Below are 18,757 nucleotides of genomic sequence, written 5' to 3'. Positions count from 1 at the left end.
AATCACGTCATTGCATATGACTGCAAGTGCACCCAGTAATTTTTGGAAAAAAAATTTATCTTACTTACTAACTCTGCATGCTTGTTTATTCTTCTAACTTACAAAGTTTGTTTTGGCAACGGGTATATGTTGACATAGTATATAATTATATGAAAATGGATTGTTCATTTTAGGATTTTATAGAAATTGTTGACTACTCTCAAGGATTGATAACATAATTATTGTAGGAGTTATTTCAGAATTTTCAATTCTGCTCGATCATGATTGTTTGTTGATTCTCTAATTTATTTATATTTGATTGTAATTGTTCTATTATAATAACTTCGTTGACTCTTGATTATTATTATTTTTATATTAAATTGGAGTTTTCTTCTTCTTTTTTCTTATTTATATTCTTTTGTTTTTTTAATGCATTTAAAACTTTTTTTAAAAAAAAAATTGAAGACTCTGTATCTGAACCCCTGCCACTAAATGTGCAGACATAAACAAAATTTTCTGGGTCCGCCATTAAGACTAATCAAGCTAAAATTCTCGTACTTGATGCATTTAAGGATATATTATATTGTAGGGGACAAAATTATCGTAATGTACAAAAAAAATAGGTAAAATCCGTTAAAGAAAAGAGAAAAAAATAAATTTTACCCATTTTTTATGTATGCATGAGAAATATATTTTTCATAAAATATTAATATAGTAATCATTGAATATTGGCTATAATATTGAAAGGTTAGTAATTTATTAATCTACTATTACATCCATTTAGTACACAAACTTCTATATGAAATACTATAATTAATGGAAAATATTTTTCTTATGTCGTAAGAAAATGGTTATCTTATGTTATAAAAACATATTTATAAGTGGGACCCACAGATAAGAGAAGATAGAGAAAAAAAAAGATGAGACTCATTCCTCTTTTATGTGTATAGAAAATATATTTTTTTATATAAAATAAGATAAATATAACCATAATTAATTAAGGAGAGTTTTCGCTTATTCTAGACTTAGTCAAAATGCTGTAATAATGTCGGTATCTTAGAAAATTTTACATGATGCTTTGATTGAAGTTGAAGTTGAAGTTGAATTTACTACCTGCCAGAGCACGCCATTTTAGATAATAATTGAGGAGACTTTTCAACAGAACCCATAACCGTAAGTAAATGTTGACTTTGCATTTCAACTTGTCCCTATCGTATGTGCATACGTTTGGAAAAGAATAAGTTTACCACAGAGTAAAACCTTATTCTTATATTGTTTTAAAATTATTTTGATTTTGGTCTTGTCTCTCATTTCATTTTACAGTTTTTGATGCACGATCAATTTTTTTAAAAAATATACGCTTACATTCAATAATATCTTGGCACAATTTGATTACAGGTTGGATGGTACGAGTTTCTTTTAAATAAAAAAAAATTAATTAAAAAACATATTTATAAAAAGGAAAATAGTTATCTAATATAATAGAAATAAAATTACAAATAAAATCCACGGGTAAGAAGAGAGAAAAAATAGAGGTAAAACTCTTTTGTGTATAAAAGTTTCTTATTAAACCCATCCAAACTGCCCCTAGTATTTTCTTGATGTAGGTATTTGACTTTCTGAAGCAGAAAAAAACACGTTAATATGTTCAGTTGGTTATATATATTACAAACAAAAGATTCTGTGCGTTTTTTCCAAGGGAAAATAATTTCTACGTTTGAGTCAAAAAATATTTCTCTATCATTGAGAGAAAAAAAGGGGTGGGATTCATCATTTTATGGATTTTTCTCTCATTTTTTTTATGTAGTAGAGAAATATTTTCTGCCTCAAAGGGCAGAAATCATTTCCCCTTTTACTAATGTGTTTGCTTTATTGAAGCTATTTTTAATTTGTATTAGTGAAAAGAACAATATCTACAAATGGGTATGAAATTATTGTCTCAACCACACTTGATAATCTGATCCTTTGTCAACAAACTTGTGCCAGCTCCCTTCCAAAAGGTTCTCCTTGGAGGGATTCCAATCAAACTGACCAAGCTTCATTACTAGTTCATCACCAACCTGTGCTACGTAACCTTCATTGTTTGCATGGTATATCTTTACAGAGCTCCGGCAATGGATCCCAGCCCGTCTCCGAGTCTCAATCAACTCAGTTATTACATCATGGATTCCAAAATCGTAAAAATGGTCATAAAATATAACAGGCTGCACAAAATTGAAACACAACAAAAAATAAAAATGATAAATATGGGGCCTATACCAAGATTCCTCCAAAACAGATTCTTCTTAATTTAATTCCTTAGTCCTTGCCAAAAAGAATCTAAATTTTTTAGGCTATCACAAAAACAGTTCAATGTTTTAGGAAAATCTTATTGAACAACCTTAAAAAATGACAAATGTATCAAGAAGGCATTAGTTGCGAATCTATTTAGAACTTACAGTTCCAGGATGAGTCAGAATATATGCATATCCCTGCATGAGCTTATCTCGTGGAAATGGCCAGTGACCCTGAAAATAAATTGAAATTTTAAATCCATTTTACTCAGTGTATAGCATGGTCAGTTTTAAGTTGAGCATAAAAGGAAGTAATCTATATGCAACAATATCATGGCTCACAATTATTGAGGGAAACAAAGGTCTGACTTTGGAATCAGCGGAAAACATAGGAATGGTAAATTCAAACAGCAAACATAAAGATGTTACAAACACGATGTCATTGCAATATTGATACAGAAGAAAAAAGAAATCTAGAATCTAGGATTATGATTACTGACTTAGACCAAGTAGGTTTACCTAATTAATTATAGGGTTTTATAAGAGTTATGTTGTAGGAAAAATGATTGTGTTATGTTATAGAAATTCTTTTTGCGTGCCGTAGTTTTTTTTTTTTTTTTCAAAACATGCGGGTCCCACAAAATATTGTGTGTGTAGAAAAAATTTTGTGATCATGTTAAATGATGAATGCAAACCCCTTAATTATATAGGTGGAATTCCTGGTGCTATGAACCACGTCAACCAGAGTCAACTACAAGGAATGGAAACAGAAACCTCACTTTGCTCAGGTCAACAAGCTCAAAGACTAGGATTGGCCTACTAAGTTTTCATTTGCTAGATACTAATCCCTCACACCATCTAAAGCATGCTTTTATGCAAGATGATACCCTTCTGGCATAAATTCCATATAATTTACCAAAGTTAATATTTTAGCATCATAATTTGTCAAAAAAGAGAGAGATTATATACTTGTGTGGACCCTGTATCATGGTTCTCTAAGAATGTAACCGCACGAGAAGGCCACCATCCCATTACTCCTGTTGGTTTCCCTAGAGGATCTATCAATCTCCAATATTCATTATGCAGAGCAGAATGAAGTATCCCCTGAAAAAGGATAACAAACAGTAACAATTTTTTGCGTGCACCAAGATAATATAAATACTAACACAAAAAATTCTGTTTTAAGTCCCTTGCTCCCTCCCCATGACACAAAAAGAAATAAAAACTTGGTAAGAGAAATTCAAAATAAGAAAAACAAGGGCAGTCAAATAATAAGCATGCTGTCAATTGCAACTTCAAAGTAAGTTTGAAACTCCCCGTTGGGATAAGTCTTTCATTTGGACAACAGGACTTGATAGGATTAACATAAATGACATGCTGCACATATGTAAACCTCAAACAGATCTTTCTCCTAACATGTCTCATTTGCAGATCTAAATCAGAAACTTCAGCCAATGCATATTTCCACTAAAACAAAATTTATGTTCATACCACACCCAGATAAATAAATAAAATGCAACAGTTCCTGATTGTTTCGTGGCTGTTGACTAGTATTTTTTTCTAACTGATATTCAAACAGCAATAAAGATTAGTTCTTTTTCTTTCAATCGTTTGAATGATTTCTCTATTCGTTTTTGTGGATTCATAATCACTAATGATTTTTTGAGGGAGTTGTTATTTCTGATATGTATATTGTATAGAGATTGGGCAGCCCTGCTAGACCCCTTTTTTGTTCTTTGTTACTTTACTTTTTCTTCTATTAAGGATGTTAGGAACCCTCCTATAACTAAGGTATACCATTGGAGGAAGCACTATGGATCACACCCCTGAATTGACCCATGCAGGGTGACTTGAGTTTGGGAGAGAAAAGCTATTACAACAGCTTTGAGAGAGAGGGAGGAGTATGAAAGGGTATCTGAATTGTTGTGGGAAGTTCCTTGGGACTTGGGAGAGACCGGAGTCTCTCCAATGCTCTGGGCTATCTTTTCCTACTTATTTTCTTGTAATTTTCTATACTTTCACCAGATATTCCACTGATACTGTCAATTCTTGTGCGAATTCCGTTTGATTCCTAACACAGGAAGTTGTTAGGAATCATGCATAGCTGATTTCTTGGACAAGAAATTTAGAGTACCTTTGTCGTGATATCAAATGCAGACGAAGTACCACCAGTTGCATTGATCCAATTAACTATCCGTTGCCGATGAGCATCTATTTATTTATAAATGTCAGAAATAGCTTGTAAGACAACAGTTCAAAAATTGGATATGTTGGTAATATTTCATATTATTGCAATAGAACCAAGAGATAATAAATAAGCAGTGAGTATCGCAGAATTAAAGTGAACACATATGGTGGTGATATAGAATTTCTTTAAGGTAAACACAATATTCAAACAGCAATATTAGTAACAATAAAAATATACTGCCCCATAGAGGTCATTAACTAGGAGATAAGTTGATAACAAATAAATAACAGTTGCTGCTTCCTTATACTAGCCATATGCAGTGTTGTTTCCTTAAACGTATCCAGGTTTGACAATCTAGTCATGGTACTAATTATGTTGTTCTTGCATAAAGTGGCTCTTATTAATGCTCAAACTGTGCCATATCCTACGATATCAAATGTATCTACTGACAGCAACTCAAATAATGTTCCCAGTAACAAGTTGCAGGCTTCCAGCTATAAATTGCCAGTTCAATTCCTTCTTTCCTTCCTCATTCTTTATGTTGCTTGTTATGGCCAATGCGAACTGAACCAATGTCTCCTCACAATGGATAATTTGTAATTAGAACAAAGATCATGCTCTCATGACCTCCTGTGTTGCTAGTGACGCACAAGACTCCCAAAGATACCTGCATTACTGCATTTTCTATTCATTTTGAAAAATACTCCACAAAATCTTTACAAATGTCTCCCAGATCATTACAAGCCATGTCCCGACATAATGTTTGACAAGTGAATGAGTCAAGAAGGATGTCATAAATTTTCCAACTCAAATTAAAAATAAAAGGGAAAACTAATGCCAACAACCACTACGGAGTTAATATTTAACTTAAAAGGGACAAGGGTCACCAACGACCATTATTAAGAAGGACCGTTGTAATTTTAATTACAAATAAAGACTATCTAATTTTACCTAATAGTCAGAATTACCCTTGTTGTCAAGGGTTATACTCACCTCTGATCGGCAAATAACAGTCACTTGGTGACTGTCATGTAAATGGTTATCGCTCATCCTTGAGTGGTTACTAATATATTTGTTGTCAACAGCTATTACTCATATCTGATTGATCAATAGTAGCCACTGGGTGGCTATCACACCAATGATTATCGCTCCTCTGAGTGATCAACAGTAGTCATTGAGTGGTTAACACTTAACAGTCTAATATTTGTTGTCAAAGACTTACTCATCTCTATTGGTTAATAACAACCATTGGGTGGCTATCATGTTATAAATCATCTTTGAGTGGTCAACAATAGTCATTGAGATTCCATTAAGCGTAATTTTGAATATTAGGTAAAAAAATTAAATGGCCATTCTCTCTAAGTAATTTTAACTTTTTTGTCCCTTTAAATTAAATCTTACTTCTTAATAGTCATTGTCATTAATTTTCCCAAACAAAAAAGTATATTAACAAGCAATTAAATTCAAGATGTCCAGTTCACCAAAAAATCCAAGATGTCCACAACAGTATATCACATTATTTTACTCAGAAACATGTAAAAACTATGTCAGATAATGATAAAAATCATGTGTGTTCATGTGTGTATACTTCTAGTATCTGGAAATCTGCAAGTATAAAATATAATTCTATCAGCACAATTCAAACTCTACTTTCCTCAACATACAATAAGGATGGATTAATATCAACTGAGTCTATAAGCAGTAAATAATAACCTTGGTTGTAACACAAACTTCCATGTTCGTAAGCCAAGCTGTCCCAATATTCTCCTATGGCAAACACGGGATTTGATGCTTCAATATACTCTTTTACATATGAACCAGAGAAGCCTCTGCAGGCAGCAAATAAGGAGTTCTCAAATTTTATATTAGAATTAGTTATGGAACAAAACGAACTAGAATCCCAAGTTCCATTTGATAAAAACTAAAATGTATATTATACAGCAAACAGAGACTACTGCAACATTTTAGATGTTAGGCTTTGTTACGATACCACCCTTAAGGGTATTTAGGGAAAGCAATTTGGATGAGTCAGCAAAAGTGTTGTTAAGTGTGACTGAAACAGAATACGGTTAGGAAGAAATGGAGGGAAAAGCTAAATAAGTAGTGGAGGGCTGGGAGTGTGGGAATCATCTTGGATATTGCTTGGACTTGGGACTTGGGAGAGAGTAAAGCCTCTCCAATTGCTCCACACTATCCTTTTCTTTTCCTGTTTCACTGGTAATTTTCTGCCATTGTTGTTCTATCTGATATTCCTTGTATCATTCCTTGCACTGTTGATATGCTTCATTTCCTTGTATTTCTCAGACTAATACCAGTTATACAAGCCTCTATTTTCATTCAAGTATCCATTTCAGTTCTGTTTTCTGTTGTAGTTGGTTGGGTTCTTAACAGGCTCCTTTGAACATATTATCTTTATGTATTTTCGTACCACATTCACCCACAACACCATCGATCTGAGATATGAAGATAGGGCTTTTCTACCAACAATTTTATTATTTAGTTTTACTATTTTCAGTGTGCAACTTAAATTATAACATTTGTCATGCAAGAAAGTTCCTTTAAAGACAAATACTTAGAGAAAAGAGTCTTCTTTTTTCTTTTAAGAGTATGCTGACAACTCTTGCAAACTCTATTTTAGTATTTTCCACTCGCTAGTTGTTGTTGGAGAACCACTTGACCTAAAAGATTAAGCTATTAATTAAGCAAGGACCAAAGAATAATTTTTTCAACTCTAACACGCCACCTTGCACGAAAGACCATTGGGCTTGATATGTCCTAAAAAAAAAATACTAAAACTAAAGACTGCTTTAATTTGTTAAACTGAAAATTTAGTTCAGGGCAGCAAGGATTGAAATTTAGACCACTTGATTATTTCTTTCTCTCCCCCACTACATTGCTACAGTGACTGCATACGAATTGAGTATTGACCCTTATCAACTGCATTAGCTAGAAAAACATATTTTGTTTTCATTAAGCAATATACACTAAACATGGACTTATCACATATATCACAGGAGTGGAGACAGTTATGCCAATTTTGTAACTGATTGCATTTACTTTTAATGAGGAAATTCTTCTAATTTTTTTTCTTCAATCACTCAGAATATACTAGGACTTAATGAGTTAAGAAATTGTCATAAACCCCTGATATACTTAGCAGAAAAAAAATTACCTTACAAAGTCAAGCCGCCATCCATCAAAACCTATATCATTGCGAAGCCAGTTCAACCAACCTTTGATATCTTTCCGCACAAAGTCCTGAGAATGATCAATATTCGGTGCAGCATGGAAGATATCACCTACATATAGCATTAAAAAAGTCTATAGACAAGGACAAAACCTCCTAATCATCAAGGTAGTAGCTTGTAAAGCATTGTGTAGTCCTATATTGTGGAAAAGATGCCATATTTTTGTCTCTCATCTCAGGGTAATATGACACAGGTGGAATATACTGTTTTCAGAACAACATTGGTCCAAAAGAAGCAAACAATCAGACTACCTTCTCAAGATTTTTCAATTTTTTCCTCACACTCATTTGATTAGGTTTTGTTTCATTTGGAATGACAAGAAACAGCCGCGAAAGTCTCCTATGTAAAATACTTATCAAAAAGACAAGATTGAAATAACACATCTCCCTAAGTATAATATAAATATACCACTTGAAGGATTTCCTCGCCCCTCAAAATTTGGATCATCGCATACAATTGCTTCAGGTCCCCACGCAAGCTTGCCACCAAAGATGTTCCAAACCCCATTTGGATTCTGAAACAAACAAAAGTTTTTAATTTCTATAACATCCATTTAACAGACCATATTAAGCAGCGGCGGAGCCGGGCTCAAATTTGAGCCCGAGGCCAAAAAATTATGTGAATTTATTTTTCTTAATTTTAGTTAGTTCATACCATAATATATTTAAATTATATTAAATACAGAACATCTGAGGGAGCAGCATTAAGAAGAGTTATAATTTTATTAAATATTTTTTAATTTTACTAAAAATAATTTTTTTTATACAAGGGGAAATTAGACACATAACCTAATACAACTTATCCAAATCTTTCACCAAAAATATTTTAAATTTTATATAGGGCCAAATTACAATTTTAATCCGGGGCAAATTATAATTAATTATATAATTATATATAATAAGTACAATTTGTTAAAATTTAGCCCGGGTCGAGGCCACACCCACAATACATGTGGCTCCGCCACTGATATTAAGAACTGAGCCTTTTGAAAAGATTGCCCCAACTGGATTTTCATATGCTATTGTTCGATATACAAAGTAAATGGGGACAATGACCATACTGCCACTTTTTAGGCAAAATTTTACCTGATTGCCACTTCTGAAAAAAAAATTGTCAAAATGCCACGCCTGAATCCCGCTGGTCTAACAAGCGGGAATAGACTAGACACGTGTCAGCGTCTGAATGGTCAACCATTCTCGCTGGGCTGCCCAGCTAGAATGACAGAATGCTGACACGTGGCAAAAGCACATGCATTCTCTGGATGTCTGTACCTTTGCCACGTGTCAGCATTCTGTCATTCTAGCTGGGCAGCCCAGCGAGAATGGTTGACCATTCAAACGCTGACACGTGTCCAGTCTATTCCCGCTCGTCAGACCAGCGGGATTCAGGCGTGGCATTTTGACAATTTTTTTTTTAGAAGTGGCAATCAGGTAAATTTTTATTAAAGGAGTGGCAATATGGTCAATGTCCCAAGTAAATGATACTACGAGTCAAAGATTAAAGCTATTTTAGGCAAACTTGCAGACACAGACTGACCATTTTAACAAATTTTAGCTAAAGCAAATATAAAGGGCAGTGCTTTCAGAAAAGTCTCTTACCTTCAGTTTTAACATTGTATTGTAAATATTAGAATTATTTTATTATTGTTTTGTATCAGTTAGAATACTCTATAGTGTATTTGGGCTTAGCCCATTAGGTTTTTTAGTCTCTTTAAATAGAGAACTCTTGTACAAATATTATACAATTCAATAATATACAAATCTTCTTTTCTAGTTGGTATCAGAGCTCTCAATTCTGAGGGCTCTGCTTCCGTAAATCACCGCCTTTAAAAATCAAACCCTATTTGCCTGAAAAAAATTTCCAGGGACCGTGAGGACCCCTGTTTCACTCCGTTTTCTCAGATCTATCATTCTAGGGAGATTTCTTTTTCATCAGACGACCGGAACAGCTCAGGAAGAAAAAAAAAAAGCGTATTGTTCACTCGTACTGTTCACCAGCACTATTCATGTGCACTATTCATCGGTACTGTTCACGTGTACTGTTCGTCAAAAAAAAAACGGAAGAGAAATTTATTTTATTTACTGTTCTGATCGACTATGTTTGGTAAGATCACACACCCTACATCTCTTCTTACTTCTTGCACTGATTTCAAAAATTCATGGATTCTGGTGCAACTGATCATATGACCTTTCTAGCTGATTCTTTTCTTTCATATCACCCTACTAGTGGTATCCGTACTATAGTTGTAGCTGATGGATCCCACAAATCAGTTGTGGGTTCTGGTAACAAATGGGTGTATACTCCGAAGTATAATTCTGATGGGACTCTTGAAAGGTATAAAGCTCGATTGGTAGCCAAGGGATACACACATACCTATGGCATTGATTACGAAGAAACATTTGCTCCAGTGGCCAAAATGAACACTGTAAGAGTTCTATTGTTCCTCGCTGCTCATTTTAGCTGGGATTTGAATCAATTTGATGTGAAAAATGTCTTCCTCAATGTTGAATTAGAAGAGGAGGTTTACATGGAGATTCTTTTGCAATGGTTTCTCTCTCACTCTCTCTATTGCTCGACGAAGAAGAAAGAAGAAATGAGGAAAATGTTTTGAGGTTTTTCAACTTACATATGTTAAGTTACTTTAACTGGGTAAAGTTTGGTAGTGAATGGAGGTGAGTAGATAGAGAATGAAATGTTAGGGGTTTAAAGTTGTTGCTTCTAGTCATTGTTCTTAGCAACGAAATAGAGAATGAAATGTTGAGTCAATGTCCATAACTGATTTAGATACATGACTAACAAGTGGTATCAGACTCCCCAACGTCAAGAATCAACTTTCCTAAAAGTTTGAGCTATTAGGTGAAATATTAGGAATAGTTTTACATCTCTAACACATCTCACGTAAGAGTATTTGATCTTGTGTGGATGACACACAGGTCCACTTTATCTTGTGATAAAATTCAGTTTATTTGTGAAGAATAGGGGCTGCAAGTACAAATCACTTGGTCATATTATGTAAAGAATCATTTCAATCCAAAAGCTTAAGCTATTAGGTGAAAGCATGTTAATGGTCTCATATTTTTATATTATATTTCTCTAACATATTATAGTGTGGAGCTTATGGTATCACAAAAATAACAAAAAAGTACTAGACCTAAAACCTTAAGCTGTAAAGCAAGGTTTTAAGAATCACTTTCATGTCTCCAACTCAACCATCATGTGGCATGGATATGTGGATAAAACATAAGCTCAAAACAGCATAATGCTAGAACTAAACCTTACTTTATACTAAAACCTTTTATTATAGAATTAGAGAAAATAAGGATCATACTTTAGACCTGAAACTCTGCTCTAAAACTCATTAAACAGTCATAATACCCTCAAAGCTTAAACTCTTAACCAATGGCACAAGAAAAGATTTTATAACCTTTTACAGAAAATATAAACAAGAGTTCAGAGTAAACAATAATTTACCTGTTTCTGTGCACATCGATGATTAAGCACAACATCTCCCAAGGCCTATTAACAAAGGAAACATGTATCAAAAATTACAACCATACTAAGCATATGAAAATTTAAACAAGGGAAAGAAATTTCTAGTATGCGTAAGAAGTCAAACAGTTACCTGAAAAGCATAACCATTTTTTCAATAGAAACAGCATAACAATTTAAATCCACTTATGCAACAGGGAAATTGATAAGAAAAAATAGAACCCCACATAAATTGAAATAAAGCTCTGTGAAATCATCAAAATATTTCTTTACAGCACTCTGCAATGTTTGCTTCTTTTTTTTCATCAGAGGTATTACTGTTTGGAGTCTCATAAAATAAGATTATGTCATTTAAAAATAACCATGATGTATTATCATTCCCACACAATTTGTCTTAAGTACTTAACCGAAATCTTGAATGACTTAAAATTCTTCCTACCACCTAATAATTTAAATAATTCTAGCAATCAGTCAGTTTCCTTATTTGTAATTCAAACAAGATAATTCAACAGAGATGATATTAATTATCCACAAAAGAAATGAAATTTTTTGATACCCAAAACCCACAAAAGTATGTTATGCTTTAGATTTAGAAAAAAGAACTTGAACTAGTTACTTTTTGATACCCAAAACCCATAAAAATTTAGATTGTTATAAGAATTGAAGAAATTAATTGCCTACAATATATCTTCAGGTATTCAATTTTGTTTGTCAAAATTAAAAGCACAACATACCAGCAGATCTTGAGAATGCATTTCCTCTATGCAGTATTTAAGTTCTTCCACGGAACCATAGGATGAATTCAAGTTGTAAAGATCAGAAGGCATATAACCTGCATATAGTTTATATTGTTCATGAATGCATGTCATGCCACAGATTGATCATATATTATCTCATAAAATAAATTTGTTTGCCGATAAATTTAAAATGATTCCCTCATAGGAAGAAAATTAAAAACACATGTTGCCAGATCTATTCTGAAGAGAATAAGGCTTGCAAAAACACTTTAACCTTTAAATTAGATATCATGAGAGGTTATGGTTTTACATTTACTATTCATTTGTATAAGTTACCCAAAGTACAAAACTGTCTGTTCTCAAGAAAGGATCAATGAAATATGCTTATCTTAGATTGAGTATATTATTTTTGCTCCTTTTTTAAAAAAAATCACAGGAAAATGAGATAACGCAAATTGAAAATGCTTTAGATATGCTCTTAAGTGCAATGACAACATCTACCAGCTCAATGGTGCTAGCGACTATAAGGTAGCCAAACCATGCATTACTTAGAAGATGACTAGATACATGTTGACTACATGAAATAATATAAAGAATTAGATGAGCTTGCGATATATCAAAGTTGTAGAATCTATGGCAAGGGATTAGTGGAACAGATTTTTCAGTAAAGACCAGACTGGTTACAGAAAAAATTTCTAGTGTTTTTTATTCAAATAAGACTAAAAAATTGTACTTGGTTCATTTGAAAGCATACATTCATAGTAGAAGAAAATTTACTGTTGTGCTTGATACAGTTATGCATTTGTAGTATATTTTGAAGGTAAGGTGAGAGCTGATGACTGTAACACCATCAGCAACATCTTAAATTAATTTTGACAACAGATAAACACATGATGTGTATGCATTTGATCACACAATCATATGTATGCAGATTGTTTGGTCTCATACATATAGATTTACAACCCCCCCCCCCCCCCCCCCCCCCCCCCCCAACAACAACAAAAATAAAAAAATTGTTTGGAGGTGGGGAGGGGACATAAAATATGGCCTTCAATTATGATCATAGGACACCCCTCTAAGTCCCTTAGAAAGTAGAGTCAAGAAAATTGATGAAAGAAGATAGAAGAAAGCAAGACAAACCTTGAGGAGAAACAGATTCTGTTGGTGGTGGCAGCCACACTGCTGTCACCCCACATTGAGATAAATCAGCAGTTTTAGATGCTAATTCCAGATACCAGCGCCGTCTCCAGCTCTCCCAGTTAAAAGCTTGAAACTTGAGAAAAATAAAAATTCATCAGAGATAATTTCTTTTTTCTTCCTCCCCTTTTACTTGCCTCTATGAGAAGTAAATACATGCAATAGATAACACATATAACAAATACTTGTAATATCAAGAGTTAATTAATGCCAGCAGACAGAATCATACAAATAAAACAACGGATGGGATATAAAGAAATACATCTCGATGAAATGGATGGTAATTTAGTCAAAGCAGCAACAAAATCAGCATATGGTGAACAAGCACTAAATGCTTTAATGATTCTACATGCACAATATAGCAGTTCACTGAAAAAACCAGCACAAGTTTAACCAATAATTTAGTCAACTGAAAAACCACATTAACCAGCGCTTATGGCCTTGTGCAGTGGTAAGAGTCTGGACCATCGGGGCAATTATTCTAAAGGTACCAAAGAAACCATTCCAACAAACTTAAATACATAAGATCATCAGTAGCTCATGCATATTAACGTCAACCAATCATACCAATGAGCCACGATGGCATCTCATGCACTTAGAAAGTACACTACAATCATGAGATAAAATCATGAATTGCCCAGCATTTAGTGCCCATGAATGAATACCTCATAACCAAAAGTCAAAATTGCTTGAGTCCTTCACCATTTCAAGGAATATACGCAATCATTTCATACAAAGGACCCCCAAGCTATAAATATTTTCACATATATTCAAAAAAAATAAAAAAAATACGTAAAAATAAGCTAGATGATACATCACTTAAATTGGAATAACTACGAGTTACATACTACAAGGGGGAAAAAAGCACATTCTATAATTATAATCACCAGAACTGATCAACTCAACATACATTTGGGTCTAATATTACATTTAGACATAATCTGTCAATTTATAGGGTAAATAGATGTACTAACCACAATCTCACGTCCTGTTCCTGTTCCTGGCTCTGCATTGAAGTAATGTAAAATTTTACATGCCAGAGGTGGAGCACATTAAAAAAATAAACATTCGGGAGGGAATTTTTATGTTTAATTTCATGAAAAGCACTCAGATACAGCACACTGACCCAGTTTTGTTTGTTCAGGGGCTCTCTGCCACTGTATAGTCTTCCGTTGGAGAGCACGCTCCAACGCCTTTCGCTTTCTCTCAATTGTTTCTCTTTCAAAAACATGTTCAATTAATGCATCCCCCTCCCTTGGCTTTTCTTGAGCAATGGACCATACTTCATCTGCTTTAGGCAACTCCAGCGATTTGAAGTTTGATGTCAACGCTTCAGCTACATCAATCTTTTTTGGTGGGAATTTGAGTGAGACAGCCTTAATCCTTCTTGCCATCCACTGAGGTATCTCTCTACGAGGACCATCACTAAGTAGTTTCCATTTTTGAGAATCAACATTTGTCAAAAGGTCTATCCTTCCACCATTAACAACATAGATAGAATCTTCATCCCCTTCATCGTGTAACCTTTCCTTCAATAGCAATGATTCAGACATTTCAGCTCTCTGTCTCCACATCTTCAAAGCATCTTCAGATGCCTTTAAGGACCTCTGAAGTGCTTCGCATCTTCTTAGGTAAGCATAATCTTTACAATGGACCACCTCTTTGGCAGCTTCAACAGTAGCTTTGATGTTCTTCAAGTCAGTCTTAAAAGCCTTGGAAATTATCTTTGTCCTTTCTGCCACATCTTTCTTCATTTTCTCCATCAATGACTTCATATCCTCCTCCTGCTTGAGTGTGTTTTTCCTGCTTGACTCCCGAAAATCAAGCAAAGCTTTCTCTGCACCAATGGCCCTTTGTTCAAATGCCTTTAGCTTCTGTTTTGTGTGCTCCAATTCTATCTCCAATCTATCAACCTCATTTCTTGCAATCATTAATTGAGATTCAATATCATTTATTATTCCCTGTAACTTGATATTTTCTTCCTGGACAGAGGCAATTTCAGTAAATGGAGATGTACCATCTATAAATGTTTCCATGGTCTTTTTTGCATGTTCACCTGCTTCCTCTGCCACAATTAGGGCCCTCTCTATAGCATATTTTGACTTTTCCACAATGGATGATATTGTACCCTCAGTTGCATCCTTAATTTGCTTTTCAATCAGATGAGCTGCTTCAGCAGCTGTGGTTTCGGCAGATGAAATTCTGAGTTGAGCGTCTTCTAGTATATGTGAAGTTGCTTGCTGGAAAGCAACCTCTGCTAACTTTTCAACCTGCACAGCAAGATCAACAGCATCTTGTTTGGCAAGGACTAGCTTAGATTCCAAAGTGAACTTCTCTTCTACTGATTCCTCCAGCTTTTTATGGAAAAGAGATTTGGCAGCCTCAAGTTCTGCTATAACTACTTCCTTGTCTTGTAAAATGGTATTGATGTATTCCTGTTTTTTAGCCTCAGAACGAGCAAGATCTTCCAGCAATTGATCTCTCTCTTTCTCAATAGCCTCTTGTCTATCATGTGCCTCTGAAAGAGCTTTCTTGGCTATCATTAATTCATCTTCTATTCCCATAACTTCATTTCTTCCTGAATAATCATCTTGATCAACAACTACATCTCTGAATGTGTCATCTGAATCATTCTGTTACAGAAATAGAATAAATATAGGTCATTCCCCCACTATCACGAGGCATAACTCTTGTCATTTGTACCTACTTAAAAGAATATCATCAAAAGAAATGAAACTTGGTCCCCTCTCTGAAACTCAGTTATTCAAAATGATGACCAAACAAAAAAATAGCATTTGGAATGATAAAAACATGTAAAGCACGTACTTTACAGAGAACTAGAGCAGACTGCAAGAACTGGAGATGTGTCTAGAGATTTCCAAGAAAAAAAAAAGGAAAGTTACGATAAAAAAATTCTTGGTTAAAATATGTGCAATTTAGGAAAAAAAAAATATTCAGAAAGTTTCAAAGAGTAATCAATGAGTAACCACTCAATGACTCAAGTGGTCCCTGTTCCTAGACTAGAAATCTTTGTACCAAGAATTCCTTTTCCGTAATTTTGCCAAAAAAAATGACACTCGTTAACAGAAAAGAGCATGTTATAGGCTAAAGGATGAGTTTTACTCTATTGGTTAGTTATGAGATAGCATTTCCAAATAAAGAGGGTAAAACAAATTAAAAAGGCATATGTTTCGTAATATGAAGTGGTGAAAATTAAGAAGTAAAAATAGAATAAAATACACATAAACCACACATGGTTGTAGGGGCTTTCAACTTTGTGCATCTGCCTTTCTCCATCACACACCTTAGTTCAAAATACCCCATCCTGTTGCCCATCTCCATCATCCACTCTTACTATTTTGACATAAAGTTTAATTCAAATGTGTAAGTGTAACAAAGAAACCACATGCAAGCAAAGTAACACGTCTAAACCGCATGTGAGTGGTGTAGACAATCCTGAATAATGTGTGTTATTCATAATTTACACAAAAAAATTATCTACATAGAAGAGGCAAGGTTATACAAGTTCTAGATAAGAGAAGGTCATGTAAAATGATTTGAACTTTGAACATCTATAAAATACAGTTCCAAATAACTCAAATGAAAAACCGCAAATGTTTGCTGAAAAGAATAAAAAAAGGCCAGAGGGTGTCATGGTTATAACTTATAAGCAACAAGAAAGATAATAGGGTGAATTCCAAATAAGGAATGCCAGTTGAAAATATTGGTTATTATAAATATTGGCTTAAGTAAATCATTCTGAGTGGTTGTTGTTCATTCATGGTAAATGTTAAATCCTTTTCTGAATACAGGTGAATAGCAAAATGAAACTATTATGAAAAGTAACAATGACTTCTTATTTAGCTAATTCCAAAGGGACAGGATCCGTTTACAAACTTTTTTGAATTTTTTTACAAATTACACTATCTTCTCCCGGGAGAACATAGTGTAGTTTGTAAAAGTTTGTATTCTCCCGGGAGAATATAGTGTAGTTTGTAAGAGTTTGTAAACAAAAAAGTTTGTAAATATAACCTGCCCCAATTCCAAAAGGGTATAACTTGATTAAACTTCCTATCATTATATTGTTCCGTAACCTTATTAAGTAATCTTCCTCACATTGATAAACATCCACTAAATTTATTCTTATATAAAAAAACCAAAGCTTCCACTTTAATACTTGTTCAAGAAGTAGGTCGGTTCATCCACCCTAAGCAATATAAACAAAGGAGTCCTTACCGCGCGTGAAAAAACTATGTGCACCGATTTGGGGATCCTCTTGTCAGCAAAGAAACAATTTCTGCAACAAGATGAACAAAGAAGATTAAGGCATTTACAACAACATTTGTACATAAAGTAAGGGGGAAAAAGTACAATTAAAAATAAGATAAGGTGGATAGGGAAAGCTTTGGACCACTCAACCCACTTGACAGAAAAAGTAACGCAAAATTATCACACAAGTTCAGTTCTATAAGCGCACCTGTTTCTAATTGATCCAGTTGAAGTTATTCTACAGGTAAAAGGGTGCCTGGGAACAAAGGGACAGCGTGGAAGAAGTCCAAATGCTGCATCAGGCAACATAGCAGCTCCCATTTTCATCCTGTATGTTATACAATCATTCACATAAACATATAACATTGTCTTCACATTAAATAGCAGAAGGGTTTGTGAGTTAATTAACAAAATAACAACACAATACAACATACCGCTATTCCTTTTCTTCCTCTATTTTTTTTTCCCTTATATCCTTAACCTCATATATAGAGCCATCAGCAAAGATACTACTGAAATCAAAACTGAAAAAAATAAAAATATTTAAAAAAAGGGATATAATCCCAGATGATAACTAGTTGATTAAAGGAAAAATTACAAGTGAATTGAGCTGAAATTAAGGGAATTAGTTCAATGCCACAATTGCAGTTAATAATGCAACTTCAAAATTAAAACACGACAAGTTTTCGAGAATTTCTGTTACCTGATTCAAAAAACACGCCAGAGTCTTTGTTGCTTTTTTTAATTTTACTTTGTTTTGAGAAGAGTGAAATTGTTGTTTGTAGTTGGAGATCAAAGTGCAATGCGAAGGTCACGTGGAGCCCAGAGACTTTTTACAATGGCTCGGACACAACACCATGACTTTCCATGGCCAGAAAGTTGAACAGCGGAAAGTGAAGTAAAAGGGAAAAAGTAAACAGAAAAAAGAGATACATTCACAAGGTCCAATCCAAGTATGATTGAAGAGGTTGGTTGGAAATGAAGTAAAAGCCAGAAAACGATTAAAAAAAAAAAGTTCTTATTTAAAGAAGTCATTAGAGTATTTGCCTATTACTTATTTTATTTTCTTTTTTTCTTTTCTTACTCTTATATTAAATTCAAATCAACCTTTTAAAATATTACAACATTAAACAAAAATAGACAGTATATAGTATTTTCTCTCTCCTCCTCCGAACACAACAAAACTTAAAAAATTGATCCCACATCTATATTCGCTCTCTTCTCTATCTCTATCTCTATCCCTATCAGTTGTTCTTTCTTTTTCTTTTCTCTTCTATAATCCATCTGAGTTGTGTATTTTGTCAAGTACAAAAATAGGAGGTTTTCTCTCCGGGTGTTTGGTATAAGGTATTTTGTAGGATTTTCAGAAAATTAAAT

General features: G+C 33.8%; 1 pseudogene; it reads right to left on the bottom strand.

Annotated features, from left to right (window-relative positions):
* Window positions 1–1,633: 1,633 nt before the first annotated feature.
* Window positions 1,634–17,701, bottom strand: LOC133309248 (uncharacterized; annotated as a pseudogene).
* Between the last annotated feature and the right edge of the window lie 1,056 nt (window positions 17,702–18,757).

This window comes from Gastrolobium bilobum, unplaced genomic scaffold (assembly GCF_033153095.1).
Source record: "Gastrolobium bilobum isolate Gb01-03AN ecotype WA unplaced genomic scaffold, APGP_CSIRO_Gbil_v1 utg7600, whole genome shotgun sequence".
Taxonomy (NCBI): Eukaryota; Viridiplantae; Streptophyta; class Magnoliopsida; order Fabales; family Fabaceae; genus Gastrolobium; species Gastrolobium bilobum.
The sequence above is the reverse complement of the archived record's forward strand: the minus strand, read 5'-3'. Positions and strand labels throughout refer to the sequence as shown.